Source organism: Thermobia domestica, chromosome 11 (assembly GCF_964235325.1).
Source record: "Thermobia domestica chromosome 11, izTheDome1.hap1.1, whole genome shotgun sequence".
In the NCBI taxonomy this organism is placed as follows: domain Eukaryota; kingdom Metazoa; phylum Arthropoda; class Insecta; order Zygentoma; family Lepismatidae; genus Thermobia; species Thermobia domestica.
In genome coordinates, this window is record NC_137464.1 from 21005165 (window position 1) to 21030825 (window position 25661).

At 32.7% G+C, this 25661-nt stretch overlaps 1 protein-coding gene and 1 long non-coding RNA gene across 7 annotated transcripts in view; both read right to left on the reverse strand.

Annotated features, from left to right (window-relative positions):
• LOC145663966 (uncharacterized) overlaps positions 1-25661 on the reverse strand; it is a 193913-nt gene that overhangs the window by 121199 nt on the left and 47053 nt on the right. The gene's annotated exons all lie outside the window — the stretch shown is intronic.
• LOC145663967 (uncharacterized) lies at positions 112-18994 on the reverse strand. Its single transcript, XR_014127302.1, has 2 exons — positions 18840-18994; positions 112-9587 (listed from the first exon to the last, which is right to left on the reverse strand). It is a non-coding gene; the product is annotated as an uncharacterized LOC145663967 (long non-coding RNA).

The following is a 25661-nucleotide window of genomic DNA, read 5'->3' on the forward strand; positions in this document are numbered from 1 at the left end:
CGTACACTGTGTTTGTCCACTTGGGGCGAGCTGGGATCGAACCACTACCAAACTCCAGCACCAAAGGTGAACGCTCTATCACTGAATTACCCCTGTTAAGGAAGGTAAGGAAATTTATTGCATGAAAACAATTGTGAATTATACATCTTCCTTTGTTTTCTTTTTTCAAACAGCCAGGCTCTTTGGAACCGAAAATACAAGTTTTGGAGCCAAGCACTTTTGTTCTCACCGAAAGTGATGAAAATACTCGATTCATCCACTGACAAAATTAGTCCTTGATTTTGTGCTGTATACCAGTCAATCTTTGGATTTAAAAAAATGAAATGAAATGTTTGAGTTTTAGGTCCCACGGTTATGCTGGTTAGGCTAAAGGAGACGGTGATGATGATTGAAGAATGAAATAGTGGAATGAAGAAAATGGGAGGAAATGGGAGAACCCCGAGGAAACCACGCACACGGTGTTTATCCACCACAAAGTTCACTTGGCGGCGGTCTTTGGATTTAAGTTACTTATATCCTGCAAACCATGGATAAATTTAATCATTTAAATTTATGTTATCCTGTATACCACAAATACCTTACAACGTTAGTATTGACAGACCCATGACACGAATTTGTCTCTGACAGCGAAACGTACTAGCCGCTTACGAAGCTAGTAACGAAGACATAGTTATTGTACTAATGAAAACATGCCCACGTGGCGAAAGCGAGTTTCACATGACTCTAGTTGTGAAAGATATAGTTGTTTTATAGAATCTCGTTATTTGCTCCATACCTTCTATTACTTTGTTTTCAAAAAGTGAATCAGATAAGCGAAATAAAGTGAAAAAAATGTTCGTAGTGTCTAAAAGTATAAACACTTAAATTCCTCAAAATTAAGTACCATTTTCCGTTATTCTGGCTCCGACTGAATTACCGCTATTACGTTCGACAGGATCTGCTTGATATATATTTACTTATACAGAATTACGTATGAAAATTATGGAAACATATTTCTTCCATTCAGCTGTATTCCCAGAACATTACTAACAATGAGCAGATTTCTTACCCGTAAGATACCAAATAATTTTTGCAGTTACGCCCTTTGGAAATGTGGTAGCGAACATTAGGGGAGAAATGACGCATCAACACAAAACAGGTACCACATTTATGCAAATCGGGTTTCCAGTGCAAAGTAATTTACTTTTACTTCAGGAAATGCACTGAAAAAACTGGATCTGACAGTATAAATGTGACAACCCTTTTTAACTAAATGTACAAACACGTTCGAAGTAGTTTTCGAGTTCAAGAAAGTTTACAAGTCTTGCTTTTACATCTTTTAGAAAAATGTACAATGTGAAGGCTTTCTTCTTGATACATTTGTTTATGTTATTATTATTAATGTTACCACCTTAAGCAACGGTGGCGAGGACTGTAACTAATTTGAAAATATAATTCTAGCAGATAAAACATTAGCATGGTGTTTACAATGGGTATACACTAGAAATATACTTGACACGATTAAAAGAAAGAACACTTCGTCCTAAAATTAACTCCCTATAATTTACTGAATACATCACAGAGTAATTTTGATTTCCTTTCGTGAAAAAACAAAATATCACAAACTTATTACGACTGAAATTTTATGGCCTGTTTATGAAGAATGCGACTTTCACTTTCGAACACAGAAAATAAATATAATGCCGTGGCGTCGAAAATCAGCGCTCGGGCGAGAGTATACGACGGCGCCCCGTACATGTGAGTAAGGTTGACAGACAAGCCGTAAAGCGCCACCATGGTTGGCGCGAAGCGTAAGAAAATTTTCAAAAATAAACCCTGCTTTTCTTTGATTTTTAGCACTTTTTATTACTTTTTTCCTTCCATTTTATATATGTACACATGCACCATCCTAACATGGGTAATAATTTTCCTCTCTCTTTTTTTGTTCTGCTTCTCACGAATTTTGCGCCCCTTACTTCGGCGCCCGGAGCCGTCGCCTCACTCGCTTCCCCCACCTCACGGCACGGCACGGCACTGGTTTATGAACAAAATGAAAAGCAAATTGCTATGTAGTCGATGGAAAAGTTTTCTATTCTCCCTCCCCCCTTCCTTTTATGTTTCTCAAAGTCACTATTTCTGGCCTTTTTGATCCATGATCTACTCATACTTCTTTATTCAAGTAATGATTTCACGATAATGAGTTAACTCGGAAAACTCTTTCGTCCTCACCGAGAATCGAAACTTGGCTACATTTCCGATGAGAAAGACATTAGAGCTATGATCCAATATTAAGGCAAATCAAGCGGTACTTAAATTAAGCAGCAGCACACAGCGGCCCCAAAAAAGCCACACCCCAGTTCTTAAGCCTTCCCGTCAGCTAGAGCCCAATGTCGATTGTAACGTACTGCAATCTTTGTTCTTAAATACTGTTTTTTTTTTTTTTTTTTCAACTTAAAATTAAAAAATGACATCAAGAATAATTTTCTTTAATGTAAATTTTCTAAATTTGAAAGTGAAAAATTAATGAAATCTCAACAATGTGGGTAATTCCTCACTAGTTGCTGTACCATTTTTCCATGTTCCTTTTTCTAACAGAATATTCTTGTGGTAGTTTATCTTCCAATGAAAACTTCATTTCAGTACAATGTCTTCCTCATTGATAGTATCTTTGATTTGTAGAATTATTATTCTCACCATGAAGAAGATATTCGAAATGTTATTTCACTGCAGACGACTATCATACGAGAAAACTAATTCAATACTTTTTTTTTTTTTTTTTTTCATCTAGCCGCAACTGCATAAACAGACCTCCAGAATTAACTTCAAATAACATACACAATAAATTCGTGACTTGAAAAGTAGTTTTCACACCGCCAACACTAACAGAAAGCTAAAAACTAAGGATCTTGACAACATTCTTACAATATTCGGGGTATTACCCCTTTGTATACTGGCCGAAACTATGTTAAGTTTGGAGATACAAAAATATCACAACGAATGCATATTGTTTCAATACATTATCTACTATTAAGATATACATGTAATATTTTAATCTACTAGTCAAAGATACAGAGAAAATCTACCAAAAAAATCTCTACTGAAATTTGCGTCCAATAGAGTGTATTATAGAAATATGAAGAAATATCAGCATTGATAGAATATATATATATAACTACTCTAGAGTCTTTGTCAGAGAATCTATATAAATAACTTGTTAACGATCAAACTTCAGACTACATATAGAAACACCAGAGGGCATTTGCACCAACGACGTTTAAATAATACTATTTCAATTATTTAAAACTGAACAGAAAAATAAATCTTTCAGCAATAATAATAATAATAATAATAATAATAATAATAATAATAATAATAATAATAATAATAATAATAATAATAATAATAATAATAATAATTCATTAACTGTACTTTTCATGGGAACATCTGCATCGAGGCATCAACATTTTCCTAGTCACGAAAATAATAATAAATCATTAAAAGCGTAATCTGAAATTAAGTTGTTTCCAGAATAAATATTTTGGAGTAGCTTAACATTTAATTATTTACTTAAATAAAATCAACTTGTGGGAATTTGTTTTTACAACACGTAAAAGGATGGAATAAGAAGAGTTCGGTTTGGTAATATGTATAACTTTTACTGGTGAATAGTTGTGTTAAAATACTGACTCTCTTAGTATCATTGGACAAACATATGCTTCCATTATCTAGCACTCACCCAAAAATATATTACTACCGACGCCTGTATCATTCATTCTCTGTTTGCTTCAGATTCTACTTACATACAAGAACACGCAAAACTCTTGTATACTTTTCTCAGTATTCATCCAAAAAGAATTAATAGTAATAGTAAATACACTGTGATGCTCTTTGCACAAAAACTACCTCACAGGAAGTTCAGTGCACAAATATGAGATGTTCGTGTACTATATTTGGTAAAGGAAATTCCTTTACAATAATAATTTATCAAAGAACAGTATTGTAACTGGTTCATGCTAGCTTTCTTATCTTAAATAACTTACACTAAAAACACAAATCGCTGAGTAAAGCAACGTATATTTTAAATAAATGTGTGACAGTTTCGCCCCCTAACTAAACATATTGGCTTCGTCAGATAGCCAGACTAAAGTGTGATATAAAGCCAATATGTTCAGTCAGTTGGCGAAACTGTCAAACATTTATTATTTTTAAAATATACGTTGCTTTGCTCAGCGATTTGTATTTTTAGTGTAAAAAACAGTATGTCCATATCCATTTGTGGCTAATAATCTTGCCATAAAATTATATATCTGCACCAACGCATCTACTTGGCACGTATAGATAATAATAATAAAGTAATTGTAAACAGTGAGTAAGAACATTCTGTTTTTAGTTCAGTGTAGTTCAATTACACATACAAGTGTTAAAAAGGGACAGAATGATCTAAATAGTGAAAAGTATTTGCAAACTAAGCGAACAAATTAATTTAGCGTCTTATTAAACTGTTATAAAATTGATATCAGTGCAAATGTCAAAATATTTTTTGACGATTAAATATATTATTTTTTAATGAATCTAGCTTTTCCAAACGTACTATTAAAAACATTTTCTTTCCCTAATATCTCACATGTTCGATAAGTGCTGACCAGTATTCTTTTAGAAAAAATGTTCTGCGAGGGGCACACTTAGTATTTGCAGGGGCACATATTATTTTTACACGGTACTATTCTATTTATTATTATATTGTAGACGTATTATTTTGGTCTTCTCCGCGGAAGGGCACTCTCAAAGCTCCGGGGCGCAGTGATCCCCCAAAAAAAACATGTCTGGAAGAAACATTGCTGGTGACAAATTGTTGACGGGCTGTGGAATAGAATTCAATACAGAATAATTCACAATTTTGTGTTTTTCTTTATTAGTAACGAGAACGATCTTTAAAATATTATTATTATTATTATTATTATTATTGCGGAGATTCTTGCTAGGCTTTATTTGCTCTCTCTTTTGATGTTAGAAGAAATTTGAGGCAAACCAGGCTCATTCATGATGTAATACATGCCAGGGTGAATCTAATTGAATATCTGTTTATTAGAGTTCCTTCTCACAATCCTAGGGACTATCGATCTATCTTTTGCAATCACAAATTAATTGGTACTCCACTATTTAATAGTGTAGAGAATATAAACAAAAAAAAATCTCTAAGAAGTTACCTATTTATTATAAACTTTGCTTTACTTAAAAAAAGTAATATTTAGAATGTATTGTCAAGTAGATATATAAATTTGCCATTGTTTTGTCTAGTATATTGTCTATTAAATTCTACTTGTCTTTTGTTTGACTTTTTTTTTTTTTTTTTTTTGATCATGTTCTTTTGTTATATTTTCTTATGAAATCTTGGTTTAATTTTACTAGTGTTTACTATATTTTACTTTTGTTATATATTTCATCACAGTCTTCAATTTACGTAATAGATATGTGAATGGAGGTAATACTGAAATTTTACTTTGGAATCAAAGCGTTGATTATTTATATGTAAAGTCAATGAATGACATATAGTATTGTACCTGTTTAAATCATTTTGATGTACTAATTGTCTGTATATTCGTGACCAATTATGGCTTAGGCTGTGGTCACTACTATCAATACATTCAAATTATTATTATTATTATTATTATTATTATTATTATTATTATTATTATTATTATTATTATTATTATTATTATTATTTATTATTATTTATTATTATTATATTTAAACATGGTTGGTGCAAATGTCACTGATCGCTTAAGGAGAAATATATTTTTTATTGATTTTTTTCTTTTACAGAAGAACAAATACCTCACCTACACAGCGTCTCCTACTTGCAACCTTTTAACTCACTGTCATAACTACACATTCTTTTTCACGCTATGATACTGCACTAGTAAAATTTGGTTAGATTAGAACACTTCTATTAAAAAAAAATGAACAAATATATATTATAATGTGTTACGTAACTTTAACAAATAAAGTCAAAAATTCAAAATAAAAATGGTTGTATTAAATGTTTGGATTGTCTTGATTTTTTTGTATCTGTGCACACTTGACTCATTTCTTGTGGAACCTGCCACTTCACAAAAATCTGTCAAGTGGCCACTCTTGTAATTTATTTGGCCACTTGTTTAAATTGGTCAAATTTTATTAAAATCTTCAGGATATAGTCAAGTAAGTAGTAATTACTTTAACTCTGCTACCTATATATACACACACCAAAAGTAACCATGGATAACCAACTCAACATGGTTTCACTTTATGTATCACGGTGGACCATTTGTTTAAGCTGAACAGTTTTCCAAATAAGCAGCATTGGCAAACATAGGTAGCTGTCACTGTATTATGCATTACACATTCATCAATCTTATCAGACTATTTATTTATTCTGGAATTAACAGTGGCCAACATAGACATATTTCACCACCAAAATTTGCAAGTTTTTTCTCTTCCTCTCTTTATAATTCGCTTAAGACCAGAATAATTAATCATTATTTGCTCTAAATCTAAAAATCTTACCTCAATGGTCTCTTTCTTTAACTTCTTTTCAGCTTCAATAATGTTTTTATTATTATTTCTTTGTTTCATAAACATAAAACATGTCTTTATACATTATTCGGAAAATACAAACAACAAAAAACTAATTTATTTCTAGAAATATTCAACATTAATACTGGTACACTTATTATCAAAAGTTACACTGTTACAGTAAGTACTGTAGTGACTAGGTTCTTTTTATATACATATAACTACCATTACGGTAACAACTTGACGGAAAAGTAAATACAGTCGTATATACAAAAGGAGAAACAGGTACTTTAGTTCATAATTAACGGTTCAGTTTATTATACACAGAACCATTTAATGAGTTACGGGTTACTAACGATGTGACAAAGAATATTTACAAAAGGACTTTTTAATTCTCACATTTAACAGTTCTATTCAAGAAACGGACGTGTATCAACTAAAATATGTGAACAAAAAAAACAATGTGACAACGGGGAGAATAACTGATACATCCATAGCATATTGAATTCAATCCATTAAGAGTACAAAGCCTTCCACCCTAGTTGGAATCGGTTCAAATAAGTACGTTTCCATATATAAAACTCTCAATAATTACTAAATAAATGGAGCCGTATCAGCAGTGGCGGCTTTAGTGGATAGGCCGGGTAGGCACGGGAATACTCCAAAAATTTAGAAAAATATATAACCGTTAAACGATACAATAAAGAGTAAATATATTTTCCACTATTTATATTAATAGTAGATAATTATTTAACAAATAGCATCAATCACTACTGTAAAAGTAATTTTCTACTGTCATTAATCAATCAAATGTGTATATAATTTTCTACTGTCATTAATCAATCAAATGTGTAAATGTATCCATAAGCGAGGGAGCAGACCTACCCAAAATTAAAACCCTAAAGCCGCCTCTGCGTATCAGATTACAACTACTATTTCTGAAGATATTAACAAGAGAACTTTATAAGACGTTTCAATGTATCATTCAAAGTGTTCGAAGTATGTGATTCTCATTACATTTTAAAAACAAGTCCTCACATTTGTATCTAGAATTGCTTTTTCTTTTTCTCGTGGATTTAGTTTTGTTTTCCTTATATATTTCGCCCACCTTCCTCACTGTGACATCGTCAGCGAACTAAAATTCCTAGGGATAACAATTTGAACTACTACTCCTGCGTGCTGAGTTTTTGTAATTCTGTGCGGGTAGGTTTATATTCACTTTATATTGGAGCTAAGTACATTGTCAGTATGTTCGTAGTGGCGGTTTAGTAAGATATATATATATATATATATATATATATATATTAGTATTTTCACAACTTTATATTCTACATAAATTTAGGTTCAATATAAAAATATAAATTTTATTTTATTTATTTTTTTAATCAACACGCAAGAAGAGTAGTAACAACTCAAAATATTATCCCAAAGAATTTCGGCCTTCGACGATGCAGACAGTGAGAGATGGACGAAATACATACGTGAATGAATCCCACGAAACAAGGTATAAAAAAAAATAAAATTAAAAAAAAAAGTTTTATTATATATACAAGCTGTATAAAAATGAAATCTGTAGTATTTTATACCTTATGTGCATACATTTGTCATAAGCTTTACATTTCATTATCCGCTGTGCATTTTTGGATATAAAAGATTTAAAACAATTATGAAATAAGTTCTTTAATTAAGAAAATAAGGAAAGAAAAAACGCGACTTTACGTATGAAACAATCACATGTAAAAGTGATACAATTGGTCCACACATTGAAGAACGGGAAATAATAATAATAATAATGGTATTTTTTATGTTCGAAGATATGATTTGTAAATTAGTGATCGAAACAATAAGTATGAAATGTAAAGATATTTATGACAATTTCTGTTTTACTATTTTTTCTTTATGTATGTATTATATAAGTAAGTTTAGTTTCGCAGCATATGATCCAATTTACTCGTTCTCTTCTAAGCTGATTAACTGAGTATAGTGTTCTCTCAGCAAGAGCTTTATACATATTTAAGCAGCATATAAGATTGTACAGTGAAATTCTGAAGTTGCTGACAATTTTAAGTGAAAAAAAAAAACGCTTGAACTTTAGCGGCTTCAAATTTTTGTATATGTCAACGTATACACAGATAACATCAACACATATTCACATATAGTGTTATTCGTTCATCAATGTAAGGAAAAAAAAAAAGTAATAAAATGTTGGTGTTCCAACTTGGTATGAATTTGAATATACAAAAATTCAAAACAAATTTGGAAGTCAATGAATATAAAAATCGGGTTCAACAAAATCATACAAAAAAAGAGCCTAAACTGCAGTAACAGATTCTTCATGCACATATTTCCGACAGGGTAGAGTAAGTAACTTACGGTGTAAAGCATGCACTACAGAGAAACAAAATTTTACAATGGAAAAGTACGATTCACGTGAAGTATCGAAAGAGAAGTAAGTACATTACATTCTAACTTGATAAATGTCTTAAAATAAGGTTATCTGCTAACTATATTTCCATATATATACACCACAAGACAAAAAGACGAAACTGGTGACGAAATATCAACTTGCTGCACATGCTTTTTAAAAGGAACTATTACTTACAAGGCTTGCGGCTTGTCCTTCAAACACTGAATGTCATGCAATACCAGGGAGTCTTTGTAAACGCATGCATGCAGGTCGAAGTCAATATGAGCAATGTATCATAATGCTATACAGAACACAACCCTATACACAAGGATTGCTGTTTTAACATATTATTAGCATGTATTATGCATTATAAACATCATATAGTTTAAATTACGCCCACCAGTTTTTCCACATATGATACTGCGTCTTTCTTTTATGTTTTCTTGCAGGCTTTTATAAATAGAAGACTTTGAAATATGTACTTCTGACTATATAGGTAACATTAACATTTAAAATATATATCTTTTTCATGTACAACAAACAACCACACACACACACAACACAGGGAATGAATGCGAGCTTCCCCTTGCTGTTTTCTTCTATTTTTCAATCTCAATGTCTTCTGGGAAAAAATGGACCTTTTTTCCTGAAAGAAGTTTTAAATCACAGAGGTGTGGTGATTCCTTAATACAAGTTGTTAGTACAAAAACATTTGTTATAACTAATCTACAAAAATTCCAGCAAGTACAAGCCCTGTTCACTTACTCAATTCCATCTACTGCATCCTTTAACCAACTATCTTTTATCTATAACTATTTTAATGTTACTTTAAAAAAAATAATAATAATTAATAAAATGAATATCCAATTCTAATATTGAACCAATTTTACAATTTTCTTCTTTATATTTTCACTAATCTTTTTAGTCAAATATTCTAAGTAAAATTTTCTTTTCAATAATTTCGCATACACTTCTCATTATAAAATTTAAATATTTTTTTTTAGAAATATTCAAGTTTAGCAATTTTAATTACAGATAGATTGCTGTTAATGAACTCACACTGAGAAATAAACAAGTATGTTTTACTACGGAGAAAAATAAAATAGGAACGTCAAAATTCTTATAATAAAAAAAAATCCATTTGATAAAGTTGAAATTAACCTGTTTCAACATTTTTGCCTCCTCCATTCATTCACTTCCGTAGTTTCTCATTCACACTCTCTGCTCACTTTTCCAAAATCAATATTTTGTAACAGTTAATGCATTCATATAACAAAATTTTAATTGATCAAGCCAGTATTTAAATTTCTACTTCCCTTCTGCTAGTAAGACTTTAAAGTTTCTACTTATTCTACTTAAAGTATAACGAGAACTCCGCAGATGGCAGAGCAACGCTAATTTTTTTACGACTGCACTTAGCGAGTACGTGCTCGGGATCTTGATCTATGGGGTAGGGATTTAAATGGCGAGTGCGTATTCAGGATCCCTGCTTGAAGGGTTTAAACTAGACACTTCAGGATCTTCTCTACGGAGATATTTCCCAAAGCAGTGGCGGATCTAGCCTGGGACGGGGAGGCCTAGGCCCCTCAGTTTTTTGAGTGACAAAAATAATTTAAGGTATTCTTTATATATTTTTGAAAGTTTATAGTACTCACGATATACCTGTCGTAATCTGGGTTCTGGCTGACCCTTCCCCACCCAGTTTTTACCTTTTAGATTCGCCACTGTCCCAAAGGGCATTCTAGTTCTTGGTCTTAGAATCATTTACTTCTTCATAGCAGTTCCCAACCTCAGGAACTTTCTAGTCACCCTATCATGCTTCTATTATTAAAAGAACCACACATTATTATTATTATTATTATTATTATTATTATTATTATTATTTCTAAATGCAGTTTGATTTCATAAGTAACAACTGAACTTTATGAGCATCTTCATGCCTCGAACAGAAAATGTGGATTCAAAATTAAGATTTAAATCGCGATCACTAGTTTGAATCCAGAACCGATTTGCTGACAAATTATGAAATCACCCTTTCGTGCATACTACAAACGTTCCTTAAACTGAAAAATATCTGAACATCATCTCTCACAATTAATAATTTTTAAATTATATGATAAGGATGAAATGCAATGTTTAGTCATTGAAACAGATTCATTTCAACTCTGACACTCTCAAAGAAATTTAATAGGTAACTTTTAACACATAATGGTGCCAGGTATTATGCTCTCGGAATAATTTTTTCCCCTTTGAGTTTTTGTAATACATTTTTTTTTTTTTTTTTTTTAATGAATAATATGTAAACACCTGAAAGCACCAAATACAAAGATTTTCCCTTGAAAAAGCTAGGACACTCGTTCACCGAGTGCATTTCCCAAATTATGTAAATTAATTAACTTACATCTAATTTCTATGCTTTAAAAAAAGCTTATTATTTTCTAAAAGAAAAATGCTAAAAATTGAAAATATAAAAAGTTTCTTGTCTTCAAGAGCGTTTATGAAGATCCAATTTATAACTCCAACTATAGCAATGAACACATTGAACATCGAACATTCAAAACTCGAGCCATTTTGCTTAATCGCATAGACAATTCACTGTTTTAATCGCCACTTAAACACAACTAAGTTGACGCGAATTGTAAATTTAAAGTGAACTTAGTTTTGAATTTTAAATTGACGAAATTTTGGCGTAACTACCTCTGCCTTAGTTGTTAATTCAACAGGAATCGATAACGGATACGGTTGCTAATACAGAATGCTTTGTATTATAATTAATCTCGAATATTTAATTATATTGTTTAGATTGGAGAATAGTATTAAGTTTCTCTTAGCAATCATGAATGCTAATACTTGCATTTCTTCATCAAGAAACCGCCTCTTATCCTTCCCTAAACTACTCAGAATTCTCGTAAGGATCTCTCCTTATATTTCTGTTATCACTTTGATCAACTAACCAACGTTTAGAGTTCTTAAGTGAAAAAAACGCAAGTGCTAAATTACAATGTGACGTAAACTAAACGGGGAGAAACAAAGGCAATGAACTAATGAGAGGAGATTTTTATGCAGGTAACTAAATAAACAGGGAAGTCATTTTCATGCAGGTATACCACTAAAAATGTTTATGATATACAAGGATCTTCCTATACAATGAAACACTATTGCAAATAGATTAACTAGTTATACATGTGTCCTGCTGCTTGCGAAGTTCACCACAATTTTATCTTGAAACTTTAATTTTTTTAGTCACTTGTATATTTTTTTAAATACTTTGCTTTCTTACTAATATTACATGTAGTATTTCACATTAGCACATATTAAACATGTATACAAAATCAAAATACACGGTATTACCAACACTTTAACTAAAAACACTCCATATACATTGAAAAATAAATTTTGCTTGTCATCTTCATGCTGGAATTATGTATCTTTTGTTTTGAATCCTCTTTGTGAATATGTCCCCTGAACCGCAGAGCATTATGCAATAAGGGTGGTCGAAAGAGTTCAGCGTAACGGCTGCCTGCAAACTGTTGTTCTATGTTACTAATCAGAGGCGCATTGTAGTGTAAGAGTGAAATGGCATAGCAACTAGAAGCCAATACTTTTTGTGAAGAAAACGGCTAAATTACAGAGATCACTGTACCGTAACAGTCAGCGATGTATGGACCAATTGCAATGTCGCCTCCAGCTACAGTAAAATCTTAACAATTTGAAATGAAATTTTTGAGTTTTACGTCCCACGGTTATGCCGGTTAGGCTAAAGGAGACTGTGATTATGAGAAATAAATGAAATGGTGGAATGAAGAAAGTGGGAGAAAACGGGAGAACCCCGAAGAAACCCACGCACACGGTGTTTGTCCACCACAAAGTTCACTTGGCGGGAGCAGGGTTTGAACCCAGGCATAACAATTTGAACAGGGCTGCACAGACCTAGAGGATAGTGATCGGGAAGGTACGCCGTTCTCGTCTAGCACAGACTAATACATTAAGAAAATAGCAACTTAGCTACTGCTCATTCCATTTTCCGAAAACATCGGGAATCGTGTGCACGTTTAATTTTGCGGACGTTCACCCAGCCTTAAAATACAAAATTCTCTGCATTCATTGTGGCATTACTATGTGGAAGACAGTGAGTGCTTGTGCTGCACCATTTTGTCGGGAGACTGAGAGCATCATTTCACACAGAGAACAAAGAGGATCTCCATGAGCCATGAAATGCAGATACACGTCTTCGCCTATGCGGAAGAAATACTAAGTCGTATCATCAGCAGACAAAGACAGAGATTACGCAAAGGGTAACAACATTAATGCTGACTGGTAATGATAAACATTGCGATCGCTGCGCACTGCCATCAAGAATAAGAGGCTTGGCAAGTTAAGCAAAAGCAGTTCTCCATCACGACAAAGCAGCCCCGCACACAACAGACTTTGTTCCAGCTGTTTGAATGGAAGATATGGTAGCATTCACCCTACAGTTCAGATGTGAAACTATGCAATATTCATGTTTTCGGCAAGCTAAAAAAAAAAAAAAAAAAAAAAAAAAAAAAAAAAAAAAAAAAAAAAAGTTGGCAACGATTATTAAGTTCAAACGGCGGTTCGCCAATTGATTCATGATGAAGGAGTGGATTTCTATCGACATGGAACTGAACAATTGGTTGAACATTCTGACTGTTGTTTACAGGGACCTGATATCTGTCGAAAAAATAGTAAGTGGTATGTCACTTTGTATTGAGTCAAAGGAACAGCATTCAATCAATACAGTTTCACAGATTTTTTTCTCACAGCCATGTTAACTTTCTTTCTGAATGTTCATCGTGTATAAATATCTTAATTATTCTATTGTGCATATTAATAGAATGGCTTTACTGGAGGAGAGCTTGTGTATGTATTGTTTGCAGTAAAGTCATTGTTTAGGATTAATTTTATTGTTCGGTGTTAACTTTAAACAGCTGGGTATCAACAGAAAGTATAGTGATTGGTGATGCAGATACTATAAACCACACGAAGATTAACTGTGAAATGGTGTTGGGTGGAGTATACAAGTAAATAGCTTTAAGTATGGTATGATAAATTTTCCCACAACAGAATTGTCAGATTTTAAATTAGTAACAAAGAAATTAAATCTAATTTGCATTTCTGAACTTGGTTGGGTACATATAACTCTTTCACAACATGTATCCTATTAGGGAGGGCAATTTGGATTAACCTGTAAGATACCTACTAACATTATAAAAATACTCTCATATAACACCCTAGGTACCAACTATATAAAGATATCTTGGTTTAAATGTAACATATTTTTGTCTTCGAAAGTGTGTTATTGGTGACATTACTAGTATATACCTCCCTCTTCCAGTTTATGATTTTCAGTTAAAACACATTTGTATCAATACAGGGGTGTAGGGAAAAGGGACCTCAGAAAGAAGAAAATCAAAAAGTGCGAATGAGAAACAAATACACAGAAACTTTCAATTATCGTACTATATCCATCCCTTCCCCGGTTACACATGCTTCAATGGGCGTAAATTTTATGATTCTTTGATTTATTCTGCATCGTATTATGCTTCTTGTTTCATGTCTCTACCGGAAGTCCACAGAAAATTCCTTCCCAATTTTCCTGATTGCATTTCCAACTTTTCCCTCACTTTTTACTAGCATCCACTATTCCCATGGCGCGCATATATATATATATATATATATATTAATTTCTGACATTATGCACACAGGATTACAGAAGTATACAAAGATTTATTAAGTTACAAATTAACTTACACATTACGAAATGTATTAATGTGTTGGCATAAGACCAGACATTAAAACGCTCCAAAAAAAAAAAAAAAAAAAAATGAATATGAAGAATGTATTGACATTAATTATGTTAAGTTACAGTCATTAAAAAAAATAAGATTTTCTAGTTTCGAAAAAGAAATTCAGAGTATTCTACTGTATTTTCCCTGACTAAAATCCGTTTCCCTGATTTTCCAGAATGTGGATACCATGCTCTAGACCAATTAGAGAATGAGTTACTGCAATTTGAAAATAACTCTGAAAATTGCATTTCGTTCAAAACGATGACCGATTTCTAGGGTCTCCCATGGCGGAATGGGCTTGGTCAAGTAAAGGTTAAGTAAGTATGATATAAAACTAAACAGTGATATTATTAATTCTTATATGTGTACCCATCAATTCAGAACAGCGGTGGGGTAATCGGTACGATGTCTATCTACCAACTGCACTGGAGTTATTTCTCGTTCTATCCTCGTTCCAATGCGGCTCAAGGATTCACCTAGTCTGTAAAACGGGTACCTGACAAAACCTGAAGGTAAATGTGGCCGGAGTGAGGTCATCCTCACTACACCTCATATATGACTGAAGTCTAGAAAGTATGGAGTATTATCTCCATCTAGCCCTTGGGCCTCTATGGCCTGTCTCAAATGGGGAGAGGAAGGAGTGTTTTTTTTTTTTTTTCACTTTTACCCATCAATTCTTTAAACGCAACTTAGACGATCATATGAAAACGCAACAAAAAGTCCTTTTCTTTTCTGATTGTATTTTAATACTCAAATATCAACTAGCAATTAGTTGTAAGATACCATATCGTCTCAAGAATATTTGTGCCCCAAATTTATTATACAAAGGTAACCAAGAAAGTTCTGTCGCTTTTTGTAGAGGTCTATGTTCAATTAGCCCTCAAACCGTGAATTGAATGCGAAAAAATGAAATGAAATCTTTAAGTTTTACGTCCCACTGTTATGCCGGCCAGGCTAAAGGAGACTGTGATTATGAGAAATGAATGAAATGGTGGAATGAAGAAAGTGGGAGGAAACGGGAGAAAACCGAGAAAACCAACGCACACGGTGTTTGTCCACCACAAAGTTCAGTTGGCATGAGCTGGGATCGAACCCGGGACCCCACGCACCAGAGGTGAACGCTCTACCACTGAGCTACCGCGGCTCTATGAATTGATTGCGAATGGAGATAAGGCGATGGTCAGTTGTTGGTGTGGGTGTATCCAACATACTACCTGGTTTGTGGCAGTTCAGTTACACCGTGAACTTCGGTAAGGACAGAGTGAACATGGGACCTCCACAGAGCGTCATAAGGGCGTGTATGTTGTACGAATTCAAACTGGGGTCAAACGCTGCTGCAGCGGAGCAGAAGATATGCCAGGCCTTTGGTGAAGGTGTCGTGACTACGCGGACAGTACAGCGATGGTTTAACAAGTTCAAGGACGGTGACGAAACACTCTAAGACGCATTACGTGCCGGAACACCAACACACATACAAAATGGAACATCTTCAGGCAGCAAACAAGGCGAACAGGGACCAGACATGTGAGGAACTGAGACTAAATTTCTGTGTGAGTGGAGAAACCATTCGGCAACACCTCCATCGGTTTGGAAAAGGAAAAGAAACAATGTCTAAGAAACCACTCGTTCACTTGTTCTGATTTTTTAAAGGTGTAAACAGGCAGAAGTTAACTAAGAATGAACTGAAAAGGGGATCCCAATCAAGGTGGCAATAAGGAATTCTGAAATTACTTTCTATTATATAACTAAATGAACAATTACAGACTGGATAAAACTAACTGATAAGTTTATAATGTAAATGGAATGAAAATATATATAAAGAATTTACTAATTTGTTATTAACCTGAAAGTAATTGACTTAATTTATTTATAAAATGTATTTCATATTAGAAAAATAGTTCTCGGCATACTTTAACAGCTTCTAGCAACACATCAAAGCACATATTTCGATTGCTAATACTCCACCCAAGTTACTTTTTTTAAAAAAAATACAAAAAATATCAATCGAAGCTCTAAACAACGTGGTAAAAAAATAGCATTACAAAAGCATAATTTGTTATAAAGTTTATTGCTATATTGCAATACTGTACGAAATTATATACTATCACACTTGTACAACAGACGCATTTATGCATATAAATCTAACAGCTATAGCAGCTTTTAAATCGTAATCACACACAACCGAATTAGCACACTATAGTAAGTTTTAACACCCAAACACAACACATAAGTTACTATTTATAGAACATTACATAACTTTCTGGCTAATTAACTAATTGCCAGTTAAGTAATTAATGTTAATATAGTAAAAGCAAGACAATAAGCTACAAGAACGCAATTGAAATTAATTAGTATCAGCAGTTGCATAACTAACGGTACACAGCTTTCTTGTAAAGCGTTGTAACTCTGTCAAGCTCTTATGTAATTTAAAACATCGAAACACAAATGCGGAAGTGAAACCAATAAATACACAAGAAAGAAGTAGTAACAGTGCATTTGGCTGTTATTCGTGGTCTTTCCTTAGGAATCGCCACATTCATTTTTTTTTTTTTTTTAACAAATATTTTGTTTAACTTTCGTAAGTAAAAAACAAATATACTGTAACATTCTCAGGAAAAGCATATGAAACTGCATTATGATAAAAAACGAGAATATGCACTGTAATGGGAACGGCTTGAAGAACAAACTTATCAATCAACTTAAATACTCACTTTTGCTCTAAATTCTTAGATCGTTCAATTACATTAAATGTCGAATTTTCACTGACAACTGTCAGTATTTTCAGTATTTATGTCAGAAACAATATTTTGGTAGGAACAGAAATAGTTAACTTATTTTTCCAGAAAAAATTAACCCTCCTCCACAGACAAAAAAAAAAAAAAAAAAAAAAAAGCCCTCCAGGAAAAATACGTTAACTATTTCTATCCCTACCACAATATTGTACCTTACGTAAGTCTTGAACAAATAATGATAGTTGTCACCGAAAATTCAATGTTTTATGTAATTTTTCGATTTATCAATAAGAATTTGGAATAGCCAAAGTTAGTACTTTTGAGTTTATTGAAAAAACAGATGATTCTAAGTTGAGTGCGCCACACAACATAATAACCGCGATATTACAAGTTGATCTCATAGACGACGCGATACTCTGTATCGTAAGCAATGCTAACGAAACAAAGAGTTTTCGAGTGTCTGTTGTAAACTGACGAATACAAATTAACCACTACAACAGCCATATGTAAGCAACTACCTGAAATGATATTTTTGACACTTTGTGTTAAGAGCAAAGCCAACAAATAAAAATTGTTAATTTCTTCCTAAACTAAATTCAAATCTGAAAACAACGTTACCCCCGACAAAAATAACAGGAGTTCCTAAATATATGGATTAAACAAACTGATCCCATCTAAAGAAGTAAAGATAAAACTATCTTTGAAATATTCTTCGCGCGTGGCTGTAGACATAATAATTACGTTCTTGAACTATGTGTATTTAAATTCGAAGATTTCGTAAGAATATGTTTACATTTAGCAGGGAAAGAATAGGAACAATTTTAACAATGGCTTGCAAATATCCATTTGTCTTCATCTGAAAAGAAACTTCAGATAAATTATGACAATTTAACACAACGGAGTACAAAGAGATACTCCAGATTATTGTTAAGTTTGTTTTACTTTTCATTTAAAGTTAAAACTAATTCTCCAACCGTATTTTCATTATACTTCTAAAGGTGCTTGTCAGAGGTAGAGAAATTCTAAGAGCTGTGTAATATACGTTACTTTTATTTTAATTCTTGAGTATAGGTTGAGTGCCAATTCTTTATTTAAAATTAAAACTGATATGTCAAAAATCGAAATGTATTTTTTCTTGCGAAAAACATAAATAGTTTATTTTCGCTTGAAATATACTATATATAGAGAATGGTTTCGTGTGTTATTATTATACCCTAAATAAAACCAAGCTATATTCAAACTAACAGAATCATTCCTAAATTAAGATTTTTTTAATATATATTTATTAATGCCAATTACTTATCAATTAGTTTCCAATAAAACCATACTCATACTATACATATGAACAATTCTTACATTAATCTTCAAACCTTCTTAAAGTTTCTCCAAATTCATTTAGCACCTCGGCATGACAGAACACACTATCAGCCTCTAATCGCAATACCTGAACACTGAGTATATTTCAAGAATAATTAAAAAATCAAACACTGCTATTAAAATAAGAAGACAACATTTACATGTTAGATTTAGAAGTATAATAGTCTAATTTATTCTGAACAGACCTAGAATAGATATGCTCTGTGAATTTGTAACTGCATAAAAAATCCTTATTTTTTATCTGTGACCTAACGTAAACTTACACACTTTTTTGATAAATACTAATATTTGTTCTCAGTATCTATTTGAATAAAAATATTCGCTTCTAATCTATTCTCCAACTGCTATTCTTCAATTTTCTCTCAAAAACGAATACATATGAGATGACATTAACTGACAGCATGTAATTACGTACAACTCTGCACAAGCAAAATATTGTATAGGCCTACGGCATCAGTAGTTTTGAAATGGGTTTACACTACGCTAATCAATATTATATTGAAATTTAATGAATAGTTCTTACGAAAATGTATGAATTAAAAACTTAATCAAATGTACCATTTAGCACAATGTAACCATAATGTAAGCAATTTCAACCTATTACCATACACTTCTATTAATACCAAAGATTCGCAGTGTTAATACATAAGCAACTACTTTAGCTGTTAATGTTTAAGCAAGTCCTTGGAATTGGTTGTGTTATGATTCCAAGAACTTAAGCTTCACAACTAAAACGAATAAAAACAGCGTCTACACTATATCCAATTGTAAGCATTTTTAGAACTGTTTCCAAGCCTAATTTAGCGTTATTAGCATCTTCCATGAACCGCATTTTCCAGAATTTATAAACAACTAATAAATCATTTGATATATAACAATAAATATTAAAAAAGAAAAAAGAAAAATCCCAGTCACAAACATAACCATACACTTTTTTTGAGGATTCTTATACCCTCAATTTAATACAGCAACACGTTCTTTATTCCTTTATTCAATATGAATATACAGAGTTTCAGTCTATTACTAATGAGCTTTGAGAATCAATTCCTTATGTCGTAGTGACGATTTTGAGACAGCAACTTATTGGCACACAAGCCAAAGTAAAGACTTAAACAAAATGTTTCAGAAATCTAGATCTGACAATTTTCACTCAGTTGACTCCTATTTTTTTGATTAGGACTTAAGATTTAGATTTGTACGCTTTCGGTATCTATGGCCATGTTAGCCCGTCACGTATGAGGGATGACGGCCCTCGGCGATCACACTATCAGGAGAAAGGGAAGGAAGGAAGAGGTCTCGGACGTATATGTTAGGTACCACCCCGGCATTTGCCTGGCGTGTGAGGAAAACCTCGCTCAGGATGGCTGGCCTGAAAAACTTTTTATACTTTTTCGACCGAGTGCTACCACCGGGAATCGAACCTGGGACCGTTCGCACCGAATGCGAGAGCGTTAGCCTACGCGGGGACAACCCAATTTTTTGAATTTTAGTAAATAACTAAAAGGCAATGAACATAATAATAATAATAATAATAATAATAATAATAATAATAATAATAATAATAATAATAATAATAATAATAATAATAATAATAATAATAATAATAATAAATGAGCCTCATAATGTTTGCAAAATGCTACTACAGCAAATAGTACATAACGCTTTTCGTGTCAAACTGCGCACCTAAATTTCTGGTCTATAAGAAAAGCTTTAAATGTAGTTACGAGTACTGGGTTATTTAACAGCATTTTGTAGATACTACGATGCCGCGATGATTCATTGATAGAGCTCTCGGGGGGGGGGGGGGGGGGCGCGTGGGGCTTTGGTTCGATCCCCCTTTCCGCCAAATGGCTTTGCGATATACAAACACTGCGTGCGTGCGTTTTCTCAGGGTTCTCCAGTTTCCTTTCACTTTCTTCATTCCATCAATAGCATTCATCTCATTATCACCGTTTCCCGTAAGCTTGGTGTATAATCGTTGAACGTTGTAGCTTCAATGGTAGAGCGTTGGCTTCGTATTCGGGAGGTCGTGAGTTCGACTCCCGCTGCAGACCATCCTGACTGGGGTTTTTCATGTTTTTTTCTCAATGCTACCAAGCAAATATCGGGATGATATCTACTAAACAGGCCCTGGCCTATACATAACCAAATCATTTTCATTCTTATTTTGTTAGATATCCAGTATTAAAAAATGGCATATGAGCTGTATCTGGTGATTGTTAAATAAATAAATATATATATTTTTTTAATGTAGATACTCTCTGGCTCACTAAACTTCTAATGTTCACTGTCTGTATATTATTTACTAAAATTTAAAAAGTAGGGAGACAGCGAAGAGCCTCAATTCGAAAATGCAAAGGCAACTAGGGATGTTCGTACGGTAGAAATCTGATATGAATTGGGGAAACGTAAGGGTACACACCAGTGCTGTTGAAACTCGAATAAATCCATTATTCGAATGTTCGAACATTCGTTATTCGATTCGAATAATGAATTGTTCGAATATTCGTTAATTTGATTCGGATAATGAATTGTTCAAATATTCGTTAATTCGATTCGAATAATGAATTGTTCACATATTCGTTAATTCGATTCGAATAATGGATTGTTCGAATATTCCAACAAACTTTGTTATTTTAATACGAGGCGTGTCCAGAAAGTAAGTACCATTTTGGAAAGAAATTACTGAAACATGTTTGTTCAAGCCAAATCTATTTTTACATGAAAGAGCACGTCTTAAGCCATTTTCCGACAAAATTTCCACCAATGTTCAAACACTTATCAGAGCGGGTGACCAACTTGTCCAAGCCTTTCTCAATGAAATATCCCGTCAGTGTCCGGCAAGTACGCACAGTTTCGTTTGAACGCCACCGCAGCGCTAGTTTCACTGGTTCATTGCCTCTACACTGACACCACTATGGTTGAGTTGTGGTTATTTTGTGTGGTGGCATGTTCCTTTGATGAAGGTTTGGACAAGTTGGTCACCCGCTCTGATAAGTGTTTGAACATTGGTGGAAACTATGTCGAAAAAAAATAGTTTAAGGTGTGCTCTTTTATGTAAAAATAAATTTGGCTTGAACAAATCTTTTTTTTTTTTTTTTTAACGGTACTTACTTTCCGGACACGCCTCACAAATATTGATCGAATATTAAAAACGAATATTCGGATACTCGAATACTGAATAACAGTAAAAAAAATTCGAATAATGAGCTTTTTTCGATTTTTTATATATAGCTTTAAATATGTATCGCGTAACCATCTCAAAATCTTCATACAACATATGAAATCACTTCAAGTATGTCTACATTTTAGAAACACCCTGTATACTTGTTACAATGTGAGTGGATTACAGTTTGTTTCTTTGCTTTTTTTTTTTATTGATGTGACCGTAAACGTAGTAAACCTAGTGCACTACTCAAACACTGTTAATAAATTATTAGAATTTCACACAAATTAGTGATTCATTTTTGTAACAAATGTATGAACAAATATTCTTCACTATTTGTACATAAGCCACGATAATCAGAAGCAACTACCAACACTAAATAAGCATAAAATCAATTAGCATAACACTCTTCACAGCACTCATACACACAAATTCTCATTGCACATATGCTAAGAATAATTTTGTGCAGTTGAATAGTTTGGTACTTAACAGCGTAATTTAACACTGCTGATCGAAACTATTTTTCACAATTGTTCCCTCACCTTTCTGTGAGCATGTCTTTCAGAATTTCTATTATAACGTTTAGAGAACGATTGTACACAAAAGGAACGAACAAAAATCTACATGAAAACAAGTCAAAATCAATTTTGCTTCGGAAGAAGAATGATTCACTAAGAACTATCCGGAATTCTCAATTCTCTTTGGCAGAGTCCCTAAGTTTTACATTGGATGTTATTAACCCCTATCTGCTTACATTAATTTTTCGTAATTTTTTTATTTTTGGAGATGATATTTCAGTCGACTGGTAATCAACTTTTTCATCTGGTCAGTTTCTTTTAATTAAACAATGAACAGGAAACTGTTATGTTTTATACGTCAAATATAAGCGTGCTCTATGTAGATATTTGAGATCATGTCCAATGTTGGAATTTGTAACATTTTTGTGTAGTGACGAAAGAAAGTACCGAAATGTAAAATAAAAAATAAAAGAATGTACAAAATGAAAAAAAATCAATATTCAGCTGCACAAAACTGATTTCCTGTGGGTGAATCCCTGTGTATATGTGCAGTATGTATCAACTTTATCTATTGGTGCAAAAATGTGACAAAGTTCACGCAGTGTTGCCATGGGAAAAACTATTTAATTCAAGTCTCTAAAATGGGTGTTTTTTGACAGAAGCGCGGCCCCTGCCAACACCGTTGACATAAAATTACTGCAACAGATGTATGTGTTTTAGGTTAATTAATAACAATCAATGAGAATTTGCACATAATTGATAACCTAAGTTTTTATGCCAGGTGGGTATTTTTTATTGCAAATTTTTGCGATAAAAATTCAGATTATTAATTATGTGCAAATTCTCATAGCTTATCATTAATTAACCTAAAACACACGTGTTGGAGTAATTTTATGGCAACAGTGTTGCCAGGGGCCGCGTTTCTGTCAAAAACATTCATTTTACAGACTTGCAATAAACAACCTTTTTACATGACAACACTGCATGAACTTTGTCATATTTTTTGCACCAATGGATAAATGTTGATGCATACTGCACATTTACACATGGATTCACTCGCAGGAAATCAGTGCTTTTCTTCATTTTGTACATTTTTTTTTTTTTTTTTTATTTTACACTTTCGGTATTTTCTTTCGTCACTACAAAAAAATGTTACAAATTCCAACATTGGTCATGATCTCGAAAATATGTACATAGAACACGCTTATATTTGTTTCAAGTCTCATGTCTTTATCGTTCTTGATTCAAAAGATATACGCAATCAAACTTCAAACTTTGGGTTGCGCAACTTTACGGACACACTGTAGTTGTTGATTTAAGCTCTATTCAGATGCACTGCAATTTTAAGGATGTTTTACAGAATTCTCTATTACTTATAGAAGACAGAATAGTTTTCTGTCAAATTTTATAAAAAGTGACCACATGAAAGTTGAAGTAGCTAACTGAAATATTGACTATTATCTAGAAAAATAAAAATTACGCAATACTCAGATAAGCAAATATTCTTTTATTATAGAACGTGCGTAAAAATGTTATCTTTAGCATGTTAGTCTATAATTTCATGAACACTTTCTACATTTTGCTCAAGCCGTTAGGTTGTATGCTACCCAGGCTGAAAGCGTATTTTCACATTTTGTGAAACTCCTAAATCAGAAATTACGTTGATTTCAATATGTATTTCAACAGACGTCAATATATATTCGGAATATAGACGTCAATATATAGGGTGTTCTAAAATTGGCGTCCATGGACCACAGAACACTATTCTACATGTCTCATAATAAAGTAAAAAATATATGTATACTTTTCAGGTTCTTGTCTGAAGATACGAATTGCACTATGTGGTAACGTCGCAAATAAAAAACCATAGAGTAGATGTACTAATCTATCAAACAGTTGCATCGATTCTTTCCAGATTGCAGCTAAAGCCGATATGATTAATACTAGAATCACTTACTGTAGCAATCGATGTAACTGCTTGATATATTAGAGTGATGCCAATGGTTCCAAGTTAATTTGCGACATCACATTGTGAAATTCTGATTCCCCATAGCGGCTGAAGAAAGCCCCGGAGGGCATTTCAACATATAATATTTTCGCTTTATTTTGCCTGTAGAATGGTGCTCTGTGGTCGATGGGCGCCATTTTTTAGAACACCCGATATATATACACATTTGTCAAGTTGTTCCTGAGCGTTATAATAGAAATCTCACCACGCATTACAGTCGTATCGATCGTACTAACACTAGGGCTCGAAAAGTTAGGTTTTTAACTGCAATAAATCTTTAATTGTTCTCCATATTAAGCCCGGTTAAAATGTATCTAAAAAGCAGATACATTCCAGGAAAGATCGAATCAGACACTGAATAGACCAAACTTACACTTATAATTTTATAAAATCAAGATGGGAAACCAATTACAAACATCAAGAGTATCACCTACGCAAAGAAATAAATGCAATTTGTAACTTACTTTCTATAAGAGATTTACTTTACATAAATATTTCTTATGCCTCGTAAACAATTTTATATTGAGATGTTGGGAATACAGAGACGTATTTAAAAAAAAAAAAAAAAAAAAAGGAATATTTTTTTAACTCATAAATGGTCCATATTAGATGCAGTCTAATACATAGGCAGTAATGCACAGTAATATAAACACATATACACATACTTAGATGTTTATGAAAAGTTTATGTGCTACATGAAAGCTAATGCCAAAATTTGGTAGGAAGTCATAAATTAAATAGGACAGTTCTTTAGTTATGGGTTAGAAAAAATAAAAAGATAAAAAATAAAAATACACATAAAAAACGTTAAAAAATAAAGAAACAAAGTGATAAATACTATGTAAGAGGAAAGTTTCACATGAACAGTGAAGATTTTAATCGAAATATTTCGTAAATGACAAATATTAAAAATTCCTTTAAAAAACTTCAGGGCGATATATATATTTGCCTATAAAAAAAAACGCGAATATTTTTACTAATTAGCTGCAGAGATGATTCAATATTGCTTTACACCAATTAACTTCTGTTCTACCAACCTACCCTTATGTTGTTTCAAATTAGTCCCTGAAGCGTAATGTTATACTATTTATATAATATTAATAAAAACA